The sequence below is a fragment of the Delphinapterus leucas genome, chromosome 5, assembly GCF_059928025.1.
Source record: "Delphinapterus leucas isolate spDelLeu-1000000601 "Yukka" chromosome 5, BTC_Dleu_Yukka2, whole genome shotgun sequence".
Classification (NCBI taxonomy): domain Eukaryota; kingdom Metazoa; phylum Chordata; class Mammalia; order Artiodactyla; family Monodontidae; genus Delphinapterus; species Delphinapterus leucas.
The window spans coordinates 118,763,463-118,773,008 of record NC_143133.1 but is presented as its reverse complement, the minus strand read 5'-3'; the positions used below and the strand labels follow the sequence as shown (position 1 = coordinate 118,773,008).

The following is a 9,546-nucleotide window of genomic DNA, read 5'->3' as shown; positions in this document are numbered from 1 at the left end:
ACCTCCGACAATATGGTAAGTTTTGACAAGTGTATACCAAAGCAACATAGTAAACATGGCCATTCTGCAAAGGTTTCTTAGAGCACTCCTATAATCCTTTCTTCCCATTTTTTCTCCTGCCTTTGCCAGGCAACCACCAATCTATCAGTGGTTTCTATCACTTTATATTTGCTTGAACTTTCTGAAATTTTATATAAATGGAATCATATAGTGTATACTCTTTTTGGTCCAGAGTCTTTCACTCAGCCTAATTATTTTAGATTCATCCATGTTGTTGTATGTATCAATATTTGATTTCTTTTTATTGCTGAGTAGTATTCCATTATATATCACAATTGGTTTAAGCATTAACTTGTTGATGGTCACTTGGGTTGTTTCTGTTGTACTGTTTGGTTATTATAAACACAACTGCTATAAACATTCACGTACATGTCTTGTTGTGTACATATGCTTTCATTTCTCTTGAGTACATACCCATGATCAGAATGGCTGGATCACATGAGAAGGGTATGCTTACAAAACTGCCAAATTCTTCTGAAGTCCTTTTTCCATTCTATTTTACAACAAGCAATGTTTGTAAGTTCCCCTTGCTTCACACCCTCACAAAGTTTAGTGTGGTCATCTTTTCATTTTTATCCATTTTAATGGGTGCATAGTGATAGCTATTTCACTGTATTTTTTAATTTGCATTCCCTAATGAATAATGATGATGAGGAACTTTTTATGTACTTATTTGACATCTGGATATCCTCTGTGGTGAAGTGTGGGTTCAAATCTTTTGCCCATTTTATTGAGTTTTTTAAAACTTATTATTCACTTGTAAAAGTTTTTAATATTAAAGATGCAAATCCTTCATCAGATACATATTTTATAAATATTTTCTCTCAATCTGTGTCTCCCTTTTCTTTTTCTTTAGAGTGTCTTTTGAAGGGCAAAGTTTCTTAATTTTGATGAAGTTCAATTTGTTAATTCTTACTTTTTATACTTCTTGCTTTGTTTGTTGTACTTAAGAAATCTTTGCCAAACCAAAAGCCATGAACATTTTCTCCTAATAGTTTTATAGTTTTAGCTCTTACACTAAAGTCTATGATCCATTTCAAGTTATCACATGAGGAAAAGAACAAGCTTAATTTTTCCAAATGACTATCCAATTGTTAAAACACCACTTGTAGAAAAGATTATCTTTTCTCTTCCTAGCAGTTTGGTAAAAATCAATTAATGATATATGTGTGGATCTATTTCTGGAATCTAGTTTATTCCATTGGTCTATTTTACCCTCGCTTTATGCTAATATTTTACTATCTTGATTATTGTAGCTTTATGATAAGCCTTGAAATTGTGTACTGTAAGAATTCCAAATTTTTTCTTCTTTGTTAAAGTTGTTTTAGCTATTCTAAATCCTTTACGTTCTCATATAAGTATTAGAATCAGTTTGTTACAAATCAAAAGACTGCTGGGATTTTCATTAGTAATACATTGGATCTATAGATAAAATGGGGAAAAGTATCCTAACAATATTGAGTGTTCTGATCCATCACTAGATATATCTTTCCAGTTATCTAGGTTTTTAAATTTCTCTCTGCAGTGTTTTGTAGTTAAAATGTAGATATATATCTTTTGTCAAATTGTCAACCCTACCTTAACCTAACACTCTCCTTCTAGAATCTAATTCTTTCTTGTAACTATCTTTGGAATTAGATAACAATTGGTGTCATATTCTGTTCAGATTAACCCTCTGTAATGTCACCAATTTTGTGTCCCAGGAGGATGAATTTGCAGCTGTGCTTTAAATATTTCATCTGGTTATGTAAAACATAACCCATTGGGTTTAAAGGTAAACTGTCATCTCAAGCTATTACCATGAACTGTCTATACCTTATTTTCAGGAGCCTATCAGGGGAAAACATTATGTACAAAAATGATTTAAACAACATCTGCTTCAGTCACTATTATAATCCTCTCAGAGACAACTGAAAGCATAATATTTTTGTCATGTGAGAATACAATTTTCTGTTCTAAATGGGTTAAGTTCATGTGGTGGCAGAACACATAGGGGAACCACAATGGGAAAATATGAATAGAAGAGGGTTTAACTTTAGCCATACAGCCTTATTTCACAAAAATAATAAATCAGTCACACACATTTTTCTAAAAAGTTGTGATTAAGTCAACCAAGTGTGATTCTTAGAGTCAGTTTCCTGGGATGTCAGACTTTAAAACCAGAAAACAAGTAATAAAATGGCAATAAGTATATACCTTTCAATAATCACATTAAATGTCAACGGACTGAATGTTTTAATCAAAAGACATAGGGTGGCTGACTGGATAATAAAAAACAAGACCCATCTATATGCTGCTTACAAGAGACTTCAGAGCTATAATAGAAGACAAAGAATGGCATTATATAATGATAAAGTGATCAATAGCAGAAGAGGATGTAACACTCAATATATATGCTCCTTATAAGCCCATAAATATATAAAGCAAATATTAACAGACATAAAGGGAGAAATTGACAATAATACAATAATAGTAGGGAACTTTAACACCCCACTTACATCAATGGACAGATCATCCAGACAGAAAGTTAATAGGAAACAGTAGTCTTAAATGACACATTAGATCAGTGGAGCTTAATAGATATCTAAAGGACATTCCAATCAAAAACAGCTGAATACACATTCTTATCAAGTGTGCATGGAACATTTTCTAGGATAGATCATTTGCTAGGCCACAAAACATCTCAACAAATTTAAGAGGATAGAAATTATATCAAGCATTTTTTCTGATCACAACGGTATGAAACTAGAAATCAATTACAGGAAGAAAAATGGGAAAAACAAACATGTGGAGACTAAAAAACATGGAGGGAGATGCAAGAGGGAGGAGATATGGGGATATATGTATATGTATAGCTGATTCACTTTGTAATAAAGCAGAAACTAACACACCATTGTAAAGCAATTATATTCCAATAAAGATGTTTAAAAAAAACCAAAAACCAATGGGCCAATGAAGAAATCAAAGAAGAAATCAAAAAATACTTTGAGACAAACGAAAATAAAAACACAGCTTTCCAAAATCTACTGGATGCAGCAAAAGTAGTCCTAAGAGGGAAGTTTATAGCTATGCAGACCTACCTCAAGAAATAAGAAAAGTTTCAAATAAACAAACTAACCTATCATCTAAAGGCATTAGAAAATGAAAAACAATGAGATATCACCTCACACCTCTCATAATGGCTATCATCAAAAAGACAACAATAACAAATGTTGGTGAGGATGTGAGTAAAAGGGAATGCTAGTACACTGTTGGTGGGAATGTAAATTGGTAGAACCACTATGGAAAACAGTATGGAGGTTCTTCAAAAAACTAAAAATAGAACTACCTATGATCCAGTAATTCTACTCCTGGGTATATATCCAAAGAAAATGAAAACGCTAATTTGAAAAGATACATGCACTTCAATGTTCATAGCAGCATTATTTACAATAGTGAAGATATGGAAGCAAACTAAATGTCCATCAACAGATGAATGGATAGAGAAGATGTGGTATGTATGTATATATACCATGGACTGTTACTCAGCCATAAAAAAGAATGAAATTCTGCCATTTGCAACAACATGCATAGATCTAGAGGGTATTATGCTTAGTGAAAGGAGCCAGACAGAGAAAGATTAATACAGTATGTTATCACTTATATGTAGACTCTAAAAAATAAAACAAACAAATCAATAGAACAAAAGAGAAACAGACTCACGTATATAGAGAAAAAACTAGTGGTTACCAGTGAGGAGAGGGAAGGTGACAGGGGCAAGATAGGGATAGGGGTTTAAGAGGCACAAACTACAATGTATAAAATAAATAAACTACAAGGATATATTGTACAGCACAGGGAATATACCCAGTATTTTATAAAAACTTGAAATGGAGTATAATCTATAACAATTTTTAATCACTATATTGTACACCTGAAACTAATAACATACTGTAAATCAATTATACTTCAATAAAAATAATAATAAATAAATAGAGATAATGAGCACAGGCAACTTCTTTTAGGAGATTTGTTCTAACAGCAAACAGAAAAAAATGGCTTTAAACGTGGACTGCTAGGGAAAGAAAAGGAAAAGCTCAAAGTCTTTAACTTGTTGGACTAAGTGTGTGTTAACATCATTAACTAAGATTAAAAATAGATATGGAATAATGACTTTGAAGATTTGGAAGAGGTAGATGATGGATTTACTTACCTAATCCAGGCAAGCCAGAATCAGGGACCATGGAATCTCTGAACAGGGCTAATATCTCAAGGGCTAAGACAGGTGTATGGGAGACTGGGGCTTTCCCAGAGCAGCCAGTGGGGTCCAGGGATTTGAGAACTGGGAAAAGTAGTATTGCCTTCTTGAGCCGAGCACATTTAGGGGGAAAAAAAGAGTTCCCAAGGGCTCAACACAAAAGAGAAAAATAAAGCAAACTACATTCAGAAACAAGGTAAGGAGCTCAAGTTGATTTGGAAGGCAAAGCTGTGATTACTGCTTACAGAGTGATCCCCAGGAATGCCAGAGGTTGGACCATGAGATGGATGGAATACTGTTAAAAGCAGAGACTTGGGAAAATACAACCATTTCATGGTACACAAATAAACTATTATTATCTTCACTTCCTATCAGCTTTTCATTCTTCTGCTCTTATTAATTTTGGTCTGTTGAAAGTCCAACTTCAACAGCCCTTGTTTGTTTTCCATCAGTCCGGTGAACCCCAACTCTTTCTTGGAGGCAGAAATGAGATTGGGGCCAGGAATAGGAGCAGAGTGCAGACAATTTGAGATCAAGAGACACAGCTCAAGTTGGGGCTACCTCTCACCTATCTTGTTTGAGACTCTCAAGGAATTTAGAATCTGCACAGATCTATGGGTATATGATGAGTTCACTGGATACAATGAGTTTGAATACCTGGCCAAATAGAGATGTAGGTTTAAAACTCAAGAGATGTGTTCAACAGAAGTAAAAAGTACTAATACCTGAATATTTCCTCTTTTGCCCCTCTGACTTCCCTTCTTTAGCACTTGAACAGTCCTCCTTTAAGTACAGGATCTTGGTAATGAGTGAAGCCCTGAAAAGGCAACATAAAACAAGAAATGAAGTTAATCTACATCATAATGAGCTTGGAGATGAAGACAGAAAAATTAGGTGGGCTGAATGCTGAGGCAAGTTTCTGAGGGTTTGGAATCAAGAGTAGAAAATGGACTGTTTCAGGGAGCAACTGCCATCTACTGTAGGAGCCCCAAAGATGCAAAAATACAGGTGACATTTTCATCTGTGCTGTACATAAAGATTGCTCTCAGTTTATGCATTTAATTGAGAGACTATTTAAGGAACTGAATGATTTTAATTATCTTTGAGCTAACTGAGTAATTTTTTAATTGCAACACCTTTGCTAAACAGATCTATATAGAGTCTTTATTTTAATGAATATATATTAAATGTTTGCATATGAATATAGTGGATTGTTTGTATGACCACCTTATGCTAGGTGTTGCTCATGTGATTTTGATGTTCAGTTTGTTTTCATGTTGCTACCAAAGAGTACTGCTTTAATTGTGGGCTACTAAGAGGAGGACCTAAAAAAAAAAAACAGAACTGGACATAATACATAATGTTCGATTTGTGCCAGGTGAGGTATAAATGCAATTACAATGCCCTAAACAAATAGAAATTTTGAGGTGATTTGAAAAGAGAAAACTGGAAGAGAAAATGAGTTAGTATACCTCCCAGAGTAGAGTAACATCCAATTTTAAGGACTCATGTCTTAGCGTCTTCACCACTTTCAAGCAGAGATATAGCAGTGTCATCAAATCAATATAATCTACGACATTACATTAATGCTGCTAATTTTAAAAATATTATTTTAAAAGTTTGTTTATAAGTTTAAGTTGTGTGCTGTTTTTAATATATCAGTTCACATCTGAGTATGTTTAAGAAACATTTTCATTAAAATAATATACTTTAATGTGGAACCAAAGAATTTCGCCTCTACAAATGGTTCACTTTTACCAAATTTGAAAAACGCTTGGAACACAACTAGCCTTATGCAAGCCTTGATGAAAAAGTGCTCTGAGACAGGCACAGGCCTCAGGGGGCAGCTGGCAAAAAGTAGAACAGATGCCAGGGCAGTTCTAGAGTGAAATAGGGTGTTTAGAAACTTTCTATGAAATCTATGTTTCTCTTACCTAGCTTTTTAAAATTTCAGATAATAATATCTCAGAGGTACTTCAATAATACCCATTTATGTTTATGACATCTTTCACCATATTACACATTTATTTAGCTGCCCCAAATTATAATTTTGAGTTTTCTGAATGAGTACTGCATTAACCAAATGTAAGAAGTATCTTGGTATTCCTGACAACCATAATTCAAAATAATGTAGTCATATCCTAAACAAAGTCCTGAAAAGTGACATAATAAAGGTATCATAATGTTCTTATAGCAACTGGACCATTTCAGTTTAAACACACATGGATCCATAATCTTAAATCACACTTAAGCAACAAGGACTCTATTGATAAGTGATCAATCCTTATTCAGTCATTTCTATTCATTCTTGAATACTGCTTGCTTCCCTTTAACTCTTAATTAATCTGTCACTTATCAATGTAAATTTTTGAGTAATTACAGCATTTAAATCTTTAGTATGGATGGAATTGCAATAGAATTTTGCCCCTTCTCATCATGACATGTCTTATAACTATGCTTCCTCCAGCTCAAACTGAGCTCCAGCCAAACTGAAACTCTTCCATGTTTTGAACAACACATAATCTCTCTAATCTAAAAAATGTCTCTCAAATGTTCACACTATTGAGTTCATCCAATCCAGTAGCTTTTCCCCAAGACTTAGAAAGGGTGCCAGATGCAGCAAATAAAAATACAAGATACCCAGTTTAATCTGAATTGCAGGTAAACAATTAGATGCTTTTTTACTCTAAGCATAGCCCCGTTATTGCATACGACATACTTATACTAAAAAATTATTTGTTGTTTACCTAAAATTCAAATTTTACTGGTTATCTATATTTTATCTGGCAACCCTGTGGCTAGGACTCTCAATTCTACAGCTTCTAATTTTTATAAATTATACCTTCTCCCTCTGGCTTGGCAGAAAAGAAGAAGTAGAGTCATCTGTACAGAAAAGTAGGACAATGGTCTTAAGGCCTGGCCTAGCAGCCTTTGGTGTGACATCAAGCACTTTCTCTCAGCTGATATCCTGAGCCTCTTTTCCACATTAATTCCACAGCCTACACTTCCATGCTGCTCAGTATTATTTTCTAGATTCCCAGTCTTCTAACCCACTCTGGCTCTGATGGATGAGATCTGAATTATATCTGATGTTCCTTCTGGGATGAGCATGGGGGAAGAGGCACCCATCTGAAACTTGTGTTCCTGGGGCCAGGATTAGATATAGTAATGAGTGGGGCTGGTCAGTATGGTACAGTGGGTAGCCAAAGTCCAAGTCCTGTGTGAGACTGGGCCTGGCAAGTATGCATATGAAGCATCAAGTTCAAGAGAGAAGGGAGAAAATAAGAATAGGGAAAAAAAGTGAAACAATAGGCAACATAATCTACAAGATGATGCAGTAGGGGAAAAGAGTTTCTATGGAATATTTATTTACTTATTTATTATTTATTTATTTTTTTGCGGTACGCGGGCCTCCCACTGCTGTGGCCTCTCCCGTTGCGGAGCACAGGCTCCGGACGCGCAGGCTCAGCGGCCATGGCTCACGGGCCCAGCCGCTCCGCGGCATGTGGGATCTTCCCGGACCAGGGCACAAACCCGTTTCCCCTGCATCGGCAGGCGGACTCTCAACCACTGCGCCACCAGGGAAGCCCTCTATGGAATATTTATAGTAAAACTCATTCTCAAGGAGAAAATTGTTAAGAGGGCCAAGCTTATTTGGACAATTCACTTTTCAGCTTTGGCCTCCCGAGGTCCTTCCATGAGCATTGATATGATTGGCCGGTGGAAGATAGTTCTCTTTTCCTTCCTGGCTGCTTGACGATTAACTGCCATCATGAACAACACGGTAACTATCTGATCCAGGAAGTTCATGACCAACCGAATACTTTAGCGGAAACAAATGATCATCGATGTCCTTCATCCTGGGAAGGCAACAGTACCTAAGACAGAAATTCAGGAAAAACTAGCCAAAATGTACAAGACCACACCAGATGTCATCTTTGTGTTTGGATTCAGAACCCGTTTCGGTGGTGGCAAGACAACTGGCTTTGGCATGACTTACGATTCCTTGGATTATGTGAAGAAGGATGAGCCCAAACACAGACTTGCAAGACATGGCCTGTATGAGAAGAAAAATACCTCAAGAAAACAGCGAAAGGAATGCAAGAACAGAATGAAGAAAGTCAGGGGGACTGCAAAGGACAATGTTGGTGCTGGAGATGAAGAAATGAAGTGTCCAGCAGTGAGCTGGAGATTGGGCAGCAGAAGGAATAAAGACTCTGCAGTGATTGTATCTTTGGTGATTGTGCAGATTTTTCATGAGAGAGTTAATAAACTAAGACTTTAAAAAAAAAAAAAAAAGACGGTGAGGTTCTATCTTTGATCTTAGGAGTGGAAGACATTCTTTTCCTAGGCAGTTCCTTGATCTCAAAGCCCTAACTCCACTGGGACTAATAAAATTCTAAGCCCAGGCCTATCCTGAGATTCTTTCCTTAGCCCCTACTTAGATGTTCTCATTTGGCATGACTTTCCCAGGACTGTCTCCCTGCCTCATGTCCACATCTGCTTGGTCCTCATGGTTTAACATTAGAAAAGAGATGAATCACAGCCTTATACTATGTTAAAGACCACTACCATCTACTCGGTGACAGCTGCCTATATTCAAATTATAATGCCTAAGAAATCACAACCAGATTCTAACATAGTGTGCATTATAACCTTCATCTAACATCCCTGAAAACAAATTTAAAAGCTGTTCACTCAAATAATGACTCTCATCAATCAAATAGAAAAAATGGGGGGGAGGGCAAAGAGTTGGTCAAAGTGACTTCTGCGTCTTGCAGTCTCTGAGAATAACAAGAAAACATGGAAAAAAAATAAAAACCATTGGCTTGAAAGCATTAGGAAACTAGCAAAATATGGGCTATATTCCAGAACAAGATGTGGTAGAAAATGAACTCCAGAGACATATAGTAACATCTGGTCTACTTTTGCACATGTGGCACTTGCCAATTCTGGAGAGATAGCTGAGAAGTGCTTTTGACAGCTCAAATGGTGAGGGGGATAAAAATTGAAGTCAAAGACCCACCGAAGATAAGGGCGTTGGAAAACATCCCCTATATTGCTTTGGAAAACCAAAGAGTTGCATCTGAGGATTAAGGGCGAACTAGAATTAATTAACCAACCACCAAAAAGACAGCAGCCAGGGTTTCCCTGGTGGCACAGTGGTTGGGAGTCTGTCTGTTAATGCGGGGGACACAGGTTCAAGCCCTGGTCCAGGAAGATCCCACATGCCGCGGAGCAACTAGGCC

The 9,546-nt window shown here is 36.3% G+C and overlaps 1 pseudogene; it reads left to right on the top strand.

Moving 5' to 3' along the window:
* The first annotated feature begins 8,069 nt into the window (after positions 1–8,069).
* On the top strand, positions 8,070–8,808 carry LOC111179001 (small ribosomal subunit protein eS24 pseudogene; annotated as a pseudogene).
* Positions 8,809–9,546: the final 738 nt, after the last annotated feature.